The sequence below is a fragment of the Mytilus galloprovincialis genome, chromosome 6 (genome assembly GCF_965363235.1).
Source record: "Mytilus galloprovincialis chromosome 6, xbMytGall1.hap1.1, whole genome shotgun sequence".
NCBI lineage: Eukaryota > Metazoa > Mollusca > Bivalvia > Mytilida > Mytilidae > Mytilus > Mytilus galloprovincialis.
In genome coordinates, this window is record NC_134843.1 from 102,617,242 (window position 1) to 102,632,374 (window position 15,133).

The 15,133-nt window shown below is 31.4% G+C and overlaps 1 long non-coding RNA gene across 1 annotated transcript in view; it reads right to left on the reverse strand.

Annotated features, from left to right (window-relative positions):
• LOC143080990 (uncharacterized) overlaps positions 1–15,133 on the reverse strand; it is a 79,812-nt gene that overhangs the window by 40,652 nt on the left and 24,027 nt on the right. The gene's annotated exons all lie outside the window — the stretch shown is intronic.

Here is a 15,133-nt window from a genome sequence, read left to right on the forward strand (position 1 = left end):
TTTTCCCCCAGACCTAAAACTGAACTTTTAAAATAAAGATATACATCTCAGTAGTTATTGTGCAAAGTTTCAAAAAAATTGATCAAACAGTTACAGAATTATAGATCCTTATCTATAACATCTCAAATACCAGAAAATTGATCGGAGAAAATCTTAAATTCATGAAGAAAATATGCTAAAAATCAGCACAACTTTTTTATTTCAAGAGATATTTACATTCTGTAAATTGCATAAGGTAGATAAATTCATTCTTTGTATGGAAATCTAGTTGAAACCAAAATTTGTTTAAAAATAAATTAAAAATATTATTTTTTTCAATTAAAATTAAAAAATCTTCTGTTTTAAAGAATTACATATGCAAAACAAGCATACCCCATAACAATGGTATAAAATATGAGACAAAGTCTTCAAATAGTCTGCTAAGTTCATTTAAAATACAATATAAGAGGCTAGATGCAGAGAAGTTCTCACTTGTAGCTAAAACCAGTCAAACAGCACCTCCTATAGTTTAACAGATGTGGAGGGAAATCCTTGATCTTCCTGACCGCTTAATGCTACTGTGCGTTGTTGTACTTTTGACTGCTCTAAATGTCCAACTAGTTTATATGTGTGTTTTCTTGGACATTGAAACTTTTGGTGGCTGAGATCCATGTACTTTAGTCCAAGTTCACCAACCTGAATATAGATAACAAAGACAAGTTAATAATGCAGGAACTTTTAAAAATGCAACTTGGGAAAGAAGCATTAATGAAAATGAAATTCAATCAGTGAAACTATTAAAAGAGCACTTAGTGTTTCCTTAACCAGAAGCTGATCTGCAAAAGTTCCAAAACCAAGGAAGATATATATAGCTCCATTCATCTACTGCTGTCATACATAGATACAGATAAAATTAAAGGTCCTTTTAAGGACCATCAAAATCTTTAAAAGGGAGTCTAAAATTGTTGTACATTCAGTTTAAATTGCTTTTATAAGCTATATTATAGCCCTACCCCTTAAATATCTTCAAAAAAATGTAAAATTAGAGAGCCCCTGGCAAGTGTTTCTGAGTTTACACAATAATATGTGGCTATGTGTGTGATGCGGCTCTAAATAAATGTGAGCTGGATTCGCACACAACTTTCATAACTGAACCGTGGCACCTAAATGATTTATTTAATATCCACAATCTATCAAAAACTTATTAAAAACCTAAAACTGAAACTATGGGATTCTTTTCTGTTTCCAGGTCCCAGAATTAAGATATTAGAAAGAAATAAGCCCATATTTACCATCTGGCACTGTCCCCTGATGCCATATAACACATTTATTATTTCTTTCCCTGTGTCTTTTTCTAATACTATTTGCTGATATTTTTCAAAAATCCCTCCATTTTAACTTACAAGTGTAGGAATACATACTACAGACAACTATGACCTTTCTGTGACCCCCTTTTAAACTTTAAATTGAAGAAAAAACTTTTTTAAATTTCATAAATTTAAATTTCAATTTAATTTAAAAAGTTTAATTCAAATTTTAAAAATAATTACACCATTATTTTCCTTATTGAATTTTGAAGCCTGTAGCCAAATTTCATCCATGAAACTTCAAAAATGAGCTTACAATTGCAGATTGAAATGTTCAAAACATGCTCTCTGACAGGAACGGGGACCCAATTAATTGCCCCATTGGAACACATTGAAAATCATTGTAAATACATAGGGTCCTGTTCAATAAATAATTTTGATAGCCACCTTGGGACTTCTGGTTCATGTTAGGCATTCATTTAGAAGTGTCTAAGTGCATTCTCAGTGCCTCATGACCGGCATTCCGTTGCACAATTTTGTTTTTATTGACAACAGGGTCAGTCTGTCTACTTCCGGGAAAGAATAAAGGCTAGAATTTAGGCAATTTACTCTATGTACTGACGCCAGATTACATTTAAATCAATCAAAATTTTTACAGAAATTCAAACTAGAAAGCCTACCCTTTTAAATAAATCTACATTCAGTTACAGAACTAGTGAAATAATAACACTACACAATTTATAACAAAAGTTATATATTTTTTTTAAGAACTACATTCGTGGGTACCGGACTGGTTGCCCTAACTGGGATCCTATTCCTGTCAGACTTTATTTTTTCCCCCAGACCTAAAACTGAACTTTTAAAATAAAGATATACATCTCAGTAGTTATTGTGCAAAGTTTCAAAAAAATTGATCAAACAGTTACAGAATTATAGATCCTTATCTATAACATCTCAAATACCAGAAAATTGATCGGAGAAAATCTTAAATTCATGAAGAAAATATGCTAAAAATCAGCACAACTTTTTTATTTCAAGAGATATTTACATTCTGTAAATTGCATAAGGTAGATAAATTCATTCTTTGTATGGAAATCTAGTTGAAACCAAAATTTGTTTAAAAATAAATTAAAAATATTATTTTTTTCAATTAAAATTAAAAAATCTTCTGTTTTAAAGAATTACATATGCAAAACAAGCATACCCCATAACAATGGTATAAAATATGAGACAAAGTCTTCAAATAGTCTGCTAAGTTCATTTAAAATACAATATAAGAGGCTAGATGCAGAGAAGTTCTCACTTGTAGCTAAAACCAGTCAAACAGCACCTCCTATAGTTTAACAGATGTGGAGGGAAATCCTTGATCTTCCTGACCGCTTAATGCTACTGTGCGTTGTTGTACTTTTGACTGCTCTAAATGTCCAACTAGTTTATATGTGTGTTTTCTTGGACATTGAAACTTTTGGTGGCTGAGATCCATGTACTTTAGTCCAAGTTCACCAACCTGAATATAGATAACAAAGACAAGTTAATAATGCAGGAACTTTTAAAAATGCAACTTGGGAAAGAAGCATTAATGAAAATGAAATTCAATCAGTGAAACTATTAAAAGAGCACTTAGTGTTTCCTTAACCAGAAGCTGATCTGCAAAAGTTCCAAAACCAAGGAAGATATATATAGCTCCATTCATCTACTGCTGTCATACATAGATACAGATAAAATTAAAGGTCCTTTTAAGGACCATCAAAATCTTTAAAAGGGAGTCTAAAATTGTTGTACATTCAGTTTAAATTGCTTTTATAAGCTATATTATAGCCCTACCCCTTAAATATCTTCAAAAAAATGTAAAATTAGAGAGCCCCTGGCAAGTGTTTCTGAGTTTACACAATAATATGTGGCTATGTGTGTGATGCGGCTCTAAATAAATGTGAGCTGGATTCGCACACAACTTTCATAACTGAACCGTGGCACCTAAATGATTTATTTAATATCCACAATCTATCAAAAACTTATTAAAAACCTAAAACTGAAACTATGGGATTCTTTTCTGTTTCCAGGTCCCAGAATTAAGATATTAGAAAGAAATAAGCCCATATTTACCATCTGGCACTGTCCCCTGATGCCATATAACACATTTATTATTTCTTTCCCTGTGTCTTTTTCTAATACTATTTGCTGATATTTTTCAAAAATCCCTCCATTTTAACTTACAAGTGTAGGAATACATACTACAGACAACTATGACCTTTCTGTGACCCCCTTTTAAACTTTAAATTGAAGAAAAAACTTTTTTAAATTTCATAAATTTAAATTTCAATTTAATTTAAAAAGTTTAATTCAAATTTTAAAAATAATTACACCATTATTTTCCTTATTGAATTTTGAAGCCTGTAGCCAAATTTCATCCATGAAACTTCAAAAATGAGCTTACAATTGCAGATTGAAATGTTCAAAACATGCTCTCTGACAGGAACGGGGACCCAATTAATTGCCCCATTGGAACACATTGAAAATCATTGTAAATACATAGGGTCCTGTTCAATAAATAATTTTGATAGCCACCTTGGGACTTCTGGTTCATGTTAGGCATTCATTTAGAAGTGTCTAAGTGCATTCTCAGTGCCTCATGACCGGCATTCCGTTGCACAATTTTGTTTTTATTGACAACAGGGTCAGTCTGTCTACTTCCGGGAAAGAATAAAGGCTAGAATTTAGGCAATTTACTCTATGTACTGACGCCAGATTACATTTAAATCAATCAAAATTTTTACAGAAATTCAAACTAGAAAGCCTACCCTTTTAAATAAATCTACATTCAGTTACAGAACTAGTGAAATAATAACACTACACAATTTATAACAAAAGTTATATATTTTTTTTAAGAACTACATTCGTGGGTACCGGACTGGTTGCCCTAACTGGGATCCTATTCCTGTCAGACTTTATTTTTTCCCCCAGACCTAAAACTGAACTTTTAAAATAAAGATATACATCTCAGTAGTTATTGTGCAAAGTTTCAAAAAAATTGATCAAACAGTTACAGAATTATAGATCCTTATCTATAACATCTCAAATACCAGAAAATTGATCGGAGAAAATCTTAAATTCATGAAGAAAATATGCTAAAAATCAGCACAACTTTTTTATTTCAAGAGATATTTACATTCTGTAAATTGCATAAGGTAGATAAATTCATTCTTTGTATGGAAATCTAGTTGAAACCAAAATTTGTTTAAAAATAAATTAAAAATATTATTTTTTTCAATTAAAATTAAAAAATCTTCTGTTTTAAAGAATTACATATGCAAAACAAGCATACCCCATAACAATGGTATAAAATATGAGACAAAGTCTTCAAATAGTCTGCTAAGTTCATTTAAAATACAATATAAGAGGCTAGATGCAGAGAAGTTCTCACTTGTAGCTAAAACCAGTCAAACAGCACCTCCTATAGTTTAACAGATGTGGAGGGAAATCCTTGATCTTCCTGACCGCTTAATGCTACTGTGCGTTGTTGTACTTTTGACTGCTCTAAATGTCCAACTAGTTTATATGTGTGTTTTCTTGGACATTGAAACTTTTGGTGGCTGAGATCCATGTACTTTAGTCCAAGTTCACCAACCTGAATATAGATAACAAAGACAAGTTAATAATGCAGGAACTTTTAAAAATGCAACTTGGGAAAGAAGCATTAATGAAAATGAAATTCAATCAGTGAAACTATTAAAAGAGCACTTAGTGTTTCCTTAACCAGAAGCTGATCTGCAAAAGTTCCAAAACCAAGGAAGATATATATAGCTCCATTCATCTACTGCTGTCATACATAGATACAGATAAAATTAAAGGTCCTTTTAAGGACCATCAAAATCTTTAAAAGGGAGTCTAAAATTGTTGTACATTCAGTTTAAATTGCTTTTATAAGCTATATTATAGCCCTACCCCTTAAATATCTTCAAAAAAATGTAAAATTAGAGAGCCCCTGGCAAGTGTTTCTGAGTTTACACAATAATATGTGGCTATGTGTGTGATGCGGCTCTAAATAAATGTGAGCTGGATTCGCACACAACTTTCATAACTGAACCGTGGCACCTAAATGATTTATTTAATATCCACAATCTATCAAAAACTTATTAAAAACCTAAAACTGAAACTATGGGATTCTTTTCTGTTTCCAGGTCCCAGAATTAAGATATTAGAAAGAAATAAGCCCATATTTACCATCTGGCACTGTCCCCTGATGCCATATAACACATTTATTATTTCTTTCCCTGTGTCTTTTTCTAATACTATTTGCTGATATTTTTCAAAAATCCCTCCATTTTAACTTACAAGTGTAGGAATACATACTACAGACAACTATGACCTTTCTGTGACCCCCTTTTAAACTTTAAATTGAAGAAAAAACTTTTTTAAATTTCATAAATTTAAATTTCAATTTAATTTAAAAAGTTTAATTCAAATTTTAAAAATAATTACACCATTATTTTCCTTATTGAATTTTGAAGCCTGTAGCCAAATTTCATCCATGAAACTTCAAAAATGAGCTTACAATTGCAGATTGAAATGTTCAAAACATGCTCTCTGACAGGAACGGGGACCCAATTAATTGCCCCATTGGAACACATTGAAAATCATTGTAAATACATAGGGTCCTGTTCAATAAATAATTTTGATAGCCACCTTGGGACTTCTGGTTCATGTTAGGCATTCATTTAGAAGTGTCTAAGTGCATTCTCAGTGCCTCATGACCGGCATTCCGTTGCACAATTTTGTTTTTATTGACAACAGGGTCAGTCTGTCTACTTCCGGGAAAGAATAAAGGCTAGAATTTAGGCAATTTACTCTATGTACTGACGCCAGATTACATTTAAATCAATCAAAATTTTTACAGAAATTCAAACTAGAAAGCCTACCCTTTTAAATAAATCTACATTCAGTTACAGAACTAGTGAAATAATAACACTACACAATTTATAACAAAAGTTATATATTTTTTTTAAGAACTACATTCGTGGGTACCGGACTGGTTGCCCTAACTGGGATCCTATTCCTGTCAGACTTTATTTTTTCCCCCAGACCTAAAACTGAACTTTTAAAATAAAGATATACATCTCAGTAGTTATTGTGCAAAGTTTCAAAAAAATTGATCAAACAGTTACAGAATTATAGATCCTTATCTATAACATCTCAAATACCAGAAAATTGATCGGAGAAAATCTTAAATTCATGAAGAAAATATGCTAAAAATCAGCACAACTTTTTTATTTCAAGAGATATTTACATTCTGTAAATTGCATAAGGTAGATAAATTCATTCTTTGTATGGAAATCTAGTTGAAACCAAAATTTGTTTAAAAATAAATTAAAAATATTATTTTTTTCAATTAAAATTAAAAAATCTTCTGTTTTAAAGAATTACATATGCAAAACAAGCATACCCCATAACAATGGTATAAAATATGAGACAAAGTCTTCAAATAGTCTGCTAAGTTCATTTAAAATACAATATAAGAGGCTAGATGCAGAGAAGTTCTCACTTGTAGCTAAAACCAGTCAAACAGCACCTCCTATAGTTTAACAGATGTGGAGGGAAATCCTTGATCTTCCTGACCGCTTAATGCTACTGTGCGTTGTTGTACTTTTGACTGCTCTAAATGTCCAACTAGTTTATATGTGTGTTTTCTTGGACATTGAAACTTTTGGTGGCTGAGATCCATGTACTTTAGTCCAAGTTCACCAACCTGAATATAGATAACAAAGACAAGTTAATAATGCAGGAACTTTTAAAAATGCAACTTGGGAAAGAAGCATTAATGAAAATGAAATTCAATCAGTGAAACTATTAAAAGAGCACTTAGTGTTTCCTTAACCAGAAGCTGATCTGCAAAAGTTCCAAAACCAAGGAAGATATATATAGCTCCATTCATCTACTGCTGTCATACATAGATACAGATAAAATTAAAGGTCCTTTTAAGGACCATCAAAATCTTTAAAAGGGAGTCTAAAATTGTTGTACATTCAGTTTAAATTGCTTTTATAAGCTATATTATAGCCCTACCCCTTAAATATCTTCAAAAAAATGTAAAATTAGAGAGCCCCTGGCAAGTGTTTCTGAGTTTACACAATAATATGTGGCTATGTGTGTGATGCGGCTCTAAATAAATGTGAGCTGGATTCGCACACAACTTTCATAACTGAACCGTGGCACCTAAATGATTTATTTAATATCCACAATCTATCAAAAACTTATTAAAAACCTAAAACTGAAACTATGGGATTCTTTTCTGTTTCCAGGTCCCAGAATTAAGATATTAGAAAGAAATAAGCCCATATTTACCATCTGGCACTGTCCCCTGATGCCATATAACACATTTATTATTTCTTTCCCTGTGTCTTTTTCTAATACTATTTGCTGATATTTTTCAAAAATCCCTCCATTTTAACTTACAAGTGTAGGAATACATACTACAGACAACTATGACCTTTCTGTGACCCCCTTTTAAACTTTAAATTGAAGAAAAAACTTTTTTAAATTTCATAAATTTAAATTTCAATTTAATTTAAAAAGTTTAATTCAAATTTTAAAAATAATTACACCATTATTTTCCTTATTGAATTTTGAAGCCTGTAGCCAAATTTCATCCATGAAACTTCAAAAATGAGCTTACAATTGCAGATTGAAATGTTCAAAACATGCTCTCTGACAGGAACGGGGACCCAATTAATTGCCCCATTGGAACACATTGAAAATCATTGTAAATACATAGGGTCCTGTTCAATAAATAATTTTGATAGCCACCTTGGGACTTCTGGTTCATGTTAGGCATTCATTTAGAAGTGTCTAAGTGCATTCTCAGTGCCTCATGACCGGCATTCCGTTGCACAATTTTGTTTTTATTGACAACAGGGTCAGTCTGTCTACTTCCGGGAAAGAATAAAGGCTAGAATTTAGGCAATTTACTCTATGTACTGACGCCAGATTACATTTAAATCAATCAAAATTTTTACAGAAATTCAAACTAGAAAGCCTACCCTTTTAAATAAATCTACATTCAGTTACAGAACTAGTGAAATAATAACACTACACAATTTATAACAAAAGTTATATATTTTTTTTAAGAACTACATTCGTGGGTACCGGACTGGTTGCCCTAACTGGGATCCTATTCCTGTCAGACTTTATTTTTTCCCCCAGACCTAAAACTGAACTTTTAAAATAAAGATATACATCTCAGTAGTTATTGTGCAAAGTTTCAAAAAAATTGATCAAACAGTTACAGAATTATAGATCCTTATCTATAACATCTCAAATACCAGAAAATTGATCGGAGAAAATCTTAAATTCATGAAGAAAATATGCTAAAAATCAGCACAACTTTTTTATTTCAAGAGATATTTACATTCTGTAAATTGCATAAGGTAGATAAATTCATTCTTTGTATGGAAATCTAGTTGAAACCAAAATTTGTTTAAAAATAAATTAAAAATATTATTTTTTTCAATTAAAATTAAAAAATCTTCTGTTTTAAAGAATTACATATGCAAAACAAGCATACCCCATAACAATGGTATAAAATATGAGACAAAGTCTTCAAATAGTCTGCTAAGTTCATTTAAAATACAATATAAGAGGCTAGATGCAGAGAAGTTCTCACTTGTAGCTAAAACCAGTCAAACAGCACCTCCTATAGTTTAACAGATGTGGAGGGAAATCCTTGATCTTCCTGACCGCTTAATGCTACTGTGCGTTGTTGTACTTTTGACTGCTCTAAATGTCCAACTAGTTTATATGTGTGTTTTCTTGGACATTGAAACTTTTGGTGGCTGAGATCCATGTACTTTAGTCCAAGTTCACCAACCTGAATATAGATAACAAAGACAAGTTAATAATGCAGGAACTTTTAAAAATGCAACTTGGGAAAGAAGCATTAATGAAAATGAAATTCAATCAGTGAAACTATTAAAAGAGCACTTAGTGTTTCCTTAACCAGAAGCTGATCTGCAAAAGTTCCAAAACCAAGGAAGATATATATAGCTCCATTCATCTACTGCTGTCATACATAGATACAGATAAAATTAAAGGTCCTTTTAAGGACCATCAAAATCTTTAAAAGGGAGTCTAAAATTGTTGTACATTCAGTTTAAATTGCTTTTATAAGCTATATTATAGCCCTACCCCTTAAATATCTTCAAAAAAATGTAAAATTAGAGAGCCCCTGGCAAGTGTTTCTGAGTTTACACAATAATATGTGGCTATGTGTGTGATGCGGCTCTAAATAAATGTGAGCTGGATTCGCACACAACTTTCATAACTGAACCGTGGCACCTAAATGATTTATTTAATATCCACAATCTATCAAAAACTTATTAAAAACCTAAAACTGAAACTATGGGATTCTTTTCTGTTTCCAGGTCCCAGAATTAAGATATTAGAAAGAAATAAGCCCATATTTACCATCTGGCACTGTCCCCTGATGCCATATAACACATTTATTATTTCTTTCCCTGTGTCTTTTTCTAATACTATTTGCTGATATTTTTCAAAAATCCCTCCATTTTAACTTACAAGTGTAGGAATACATACTACAGACAACTATGACCTTTCTGTGACCCCCTTTTAAACTTTAAATTGAAGAAAAAACTTTTTTAAATTTCATAAATTTAAATTTCAATTTAATTTAAAAAGTTTAATTCAAATTTTAAAAATAATTACACCATTATTTTCCTTATTGAATTTTGAAGCCTGTAGCCAAATTTCATCCATGAAACTTCAAAAATGAGCTTACAATTGCAGATTGAAATGTTCAAAACATGCTCTCTGACAGGAACGGGGACCCAATTAATTGCCCCATTGGAACACATTGAAAATCATTGTAAATACATAGGGTCCTGTTCAATAAATAATTTTGATAGCCACCTTGGGACTTCTGGTTCATGTTAGGCATTCATTTAGAAGTGTCTAAGTGCATTCTCAGTGCCTCATGACCGGCATTCCGTTGCACAATTTTGTTTTTATTGACAACAGGGTCAGTCTGTCTACTTCCGGGAAAGAATAAAGGCTAGAATTTAGGCAATTTACTCTATGTACTGACGCCAGATTACATTTAAATCAATCAAAATTTTTACAGAAATTCAAACTAGAAAGCCTACCCTTTTAAATAAATCTACATTCAGTTACAGAACTAGTGAAATAATAACACTACACAATTTATAACAAAAGTTATATATTTTTTTTAAGAACTACATTCGTGGGTACCGGACTGGTTGCCCTAACTGGGATCCTATTCCTGTCAGACTTTATTTTTTCCCCCAGACCTAAAACTGAACTTTTAAAATAAAGATATACATCTCAGTAGTTATTGTGCAAAGTTTCAAAAAAATTGATCAAACAGTTACAGAATTATAGATCCTTATCTATAACATCTCAAATACCAGAAAATTGATCGGAGAAAATCTTAAATTCATGAAGAAAATATGCTAAAAATCAGCACAACTTTTTTATTTCAAGAGATATTTACATTCTGTAAATTGCATAAGGTAGATAAATTCATTCTTTGTATGGAAATCTAGTTGAAACCAAAATTTGTTTAAAAATAAATTAAAAATATTATTTTTTTCAATTAAAATTAAAAAATCTTCTGTTTTAAAGAATTACATATGCAAAACAAGCATACCCCATAACAATGGTATAAAATATGAGACAAAGTCTTCAAATAGTCTGCTAAGTTCATTTAAAATACAATATAAGAGGCTAGATGCAGAGAAGTTCTCACTTGTAGCTAAAACCAGTCAAACAGCACCTCCTATAGTTTAACAGATGTGGAGGGAAATCCTTGATCTTCCTGACCGCTTAATGCTACTGTGCGTTGTTGTACTTTTGACTGCTCTAAATGTCCAACTAGTTTATATGTGTGTTTTCTTGGACATTGAAACTTTTGGTGGCTGAGATCCATGTACTTTAGTCCAAGTTCACCAACCTGAATATAGATAACAAAGACAAGTTAATAATGCAGGAACTTTTAAAAATGCAACTTGGGAAAGAAGCATTAATGAAAATGAAATTCAATCAGTGAAACTATTAAAAGAGCACTTAGTGTTTCCTTAACCAGAAGCTGATCTGCAAAAGTTCCAAAACCAAGGAAGATATATATAGCTCCATTCATCTACTGCTGTCATACATAGATACAGATAAAATTAAAGGTCCTTTTAAGGACCATCAAAATCTTTAAAAGGGAGTCTAAAATTGTTGTACATTCAGTTTAAATTGCTTTTATAAGCTATATTATAGCCCTACCCCTTAAATATCTTCAAAAAAATGTAAAATTAGAGAGCCCCTGGCAAGTGTTTCTGAGTTTACACAATAATATGTGGCTATGTGTGTGATGCGGCTCTAAATAAATGTGAGCTGGATTCGCACACAACTTTCATAACTGAACCGTGGCACCTAAATGATTTATTTAATATCCACAATCTATCAAAAACTTATTAAAAACCTAAAACTGAAACTATGGGATTCTTTTCTGTTTCCAGGTCCCAGAATTAAGATATTAGAAAGAAATAAGCCCATATTTACCATCTGGCACTGTCCCCTGATGCCATATAACACATTTATTATTTCTTTCCCTGTGTCTTTTTCTAATACTATTTGCTGATATTTTTCAAAAATCCCTCCATTTTAACTTACAAGTGTAGGAATACATACTACAGACAACTATGACCTTTCTGTGACCCCCTTTTAAACTTTAAATTGAAGAAAAAACTTTTTTAAATTTCATAAATTTAAATTTCAATTTAATTTAAAAAGTTTAATTCAAATTTTAAAAATAATTACACCATTATTTTCCTTATTGAATTTTGAAGCCTGTAGCCAAATTTCATCCATGAAACTTCAAAAATGAGCTTACAATTGCAGATTGAAATGTTCAAAACATGCTCTCTGACAGGAACGGGGACCCAATTAATTGCCCCATTGGAACACATTGAAAATCATTGTAAATACATAGGGTCCTGTTCAATAAATAATTTTGATAGCCACCTTGGGACTTCTGGTTCATGTTAGGCATTCATTTAGAAGTGTCTAAGTGCATTCTCAGTGCCTCATGACCGGCATTCCGTTGCACAATTTTGTTTTTATTGACAACAGGGTCAGTCTGTCTACTTCCGGGAAAGAATAAAGGCTAGAATTTAGGCAATTTACTCTATGTACTGACGCCAGATTACATTTAAATCAATCAAAATTTTTACAGAAATTCAAACTAGAAAGCCTACCCTTTTAAATAAATCTACATTCAGTTACAGAACTAGTGAAATAATAACACTACACAATTTATAACAAAAGTTATATATTTTTTTTAAGAACTACATTCGTGGGTACCGGACTGGTTGCCCTAACTGGGATCCTATTCCTGTCAGACTTTATTTTTTCCCCCAGACCTAAAACTGAACTTTTAAAATAAAGATATACATCTCAGTAGTTATTGTGCAAAGTTTCAAAAAAATTGATCAAACAGTTACAGAATTATAGATCCTTATCTATAACATCTCAAATACCAGAAAATTGATCGGAGAAAATCTTAAATTCATGAAGAAAATATGCTAAAAATCAGCACAACTTTTTTATTTCAAGAGATATTTACATTCTGTAAATTGCATAAGGTAGATAAATTCATTCTTTGTATGGAAATCTAGTTGAAACCAAAATTTGTTTAAAAATAAATTAAAAATATTATTTTTTTCAATTAAAATTAAAAAATCTTCTGTTTTAAAGAATTACATATGCAAAACAAGCATACCCCATAACAATGGTATAAAATATGAGACAAAGTCTTCAAATAGTCTGCTAAGTTCATTTAAAATACAATATAAGAGGCTAGATGCAGAGAAGTTCTCACTTGTAGCTAAAACCAGTCAAACAGCACCTCCTATAGTTTAACAGATGTGGAGGGAAATCCTTGATCTTCCTGACCGCTTAATGCTACTGTGCGTTGTTGTACTTTTGACTGCTCTAAATGTCCAACTAGTTTATATGTGTGTTTTCTTGGACATTGAAACTTTTGGTGGCTGAGATCCATGTACTTTAGTCCAAGTTCACCAACCTGAATATAGATAACAAAGACAAGTTAATAATGCAGGAACTTTTAAAAATGCAACTTGGGAAAGAAGCATTAATGAAAATGAAATTCAATCAGTGAAACTATTAAAAGAGCACTTAGTGTTTCCTTAACCAGAAGCTGATCTGCAAAAGTTCCAAAACCAAGGAAGATATATATAGCTCCATTCATCTACTGCTGTCATACATAGATACAGATAAAATTAAAGGTCCTTTTAAGGACCATCAAAATCTTTAAAAGGGAGTCTAAAATTGTTGTACATTCAGTTTAAATTGCTTTTATAAGCTATATTATAGCCCTACCCCTTAAATATCTTCAAAAAAATGTAAAATTAGAGAGCCCCTGGCAAGTGTTTCTGAGTTTACACAATAATATGTGGCTATGTGTGTGATGCGGCTCTAAATAAATGTGAGCTGGATTCGCACACAACTTTCATAACTGAACCGTGGCACCTAAATGATTTATTTAATATCCACAATCTATCAAAAACTTATTAAAAACCTAAAACTGAAACTATGGGATTCTTTTCTGTTTCCAGGTCCCAGAATTAAGATATTAGAAAGAAATAAGCCCATATTTACCATCTGGCACTGTCCCCTGATGCCATATAACACATTTATTATTTCTTTCCCTGTGTCTTTTTCTAATACTATTTGCTGATATTTTTCAAAAATCCCTCCATTTTAACTTACAAGTGTAGGAATACATACTACAGACAACTATGACCTTTCTGTGACCCCCTTTTAAACTTTAAATTGAAGAAAAAACTTTTTTAAATTTCATAAATTTAAATTTCAATTTAATTTAAAAAGTTTAATTCAAATTTTAAAAATAATTACACCATTATTTTCCTTATTGAATTTTGAAGCCTGTAGCCAAATTTCATCCATGAAACTTCAAAAATGAGCTTACAATTGCAGATTGAAATGTTCAAAACATGCTCTCTGACAGGAACGGGGACCCAATTAATTGCCCCATTGGAACACATTGAAAATCATTGTAAATACATAGGGTCCTGTTCAATAAATAATTTTGATAGCCACCTTGGGACTTCTGGTTCATGTTAGGCATTCATTTAGAAGTGTCTAAGTGCATTCTCAGTGCCTCATGACCGGCATTCCGTTGCACAATTTTGTTTTTATTGACAACAGGGTCAGTCTGTCTACTTCCGGGAAAGAATAAAGGCTAGAATTTAGGCAATTTACTCTATGTACTGACGCCAGATTACATTTAAATCAATCAAAATTTTTACAGAAATTCAAACTAGAAAGCCTACCCTTTTAAATAAATCTACATTCAGTTACAGAACTAGTGAAATAATAACACTACACAATTTATAACAAAAGTTATATATTTTTTTTAAGAACTACATTCGTGGGTACCGGACTGGTTGCCCTAACTGGGATCCTATTCCTGTCAGACTTTATTTTTTCCCCCAGACCTAAAACTGAACTTTTAAAATAAAGATATACATCTCAGTAGTTATTGTGCAAAGTTTCAAAAAAATTGATCAAACAGTTACAGAATTATAGATCCTTATCTATAACATCTCAAATACCAGAAAATTGATCGGAGAAAATCTTAAATTCATGAAGAAAATATGCTAAAAATCAGCACAACTTTTTTATTTCAAGAGATATTTACATTCTGTAAATTGCATAAGGTAGATAAATTCATTCTTTGTATGGAAATCTAGTTGAAACCAAAATTTGTTTAAAAATAAATTAAAAATATT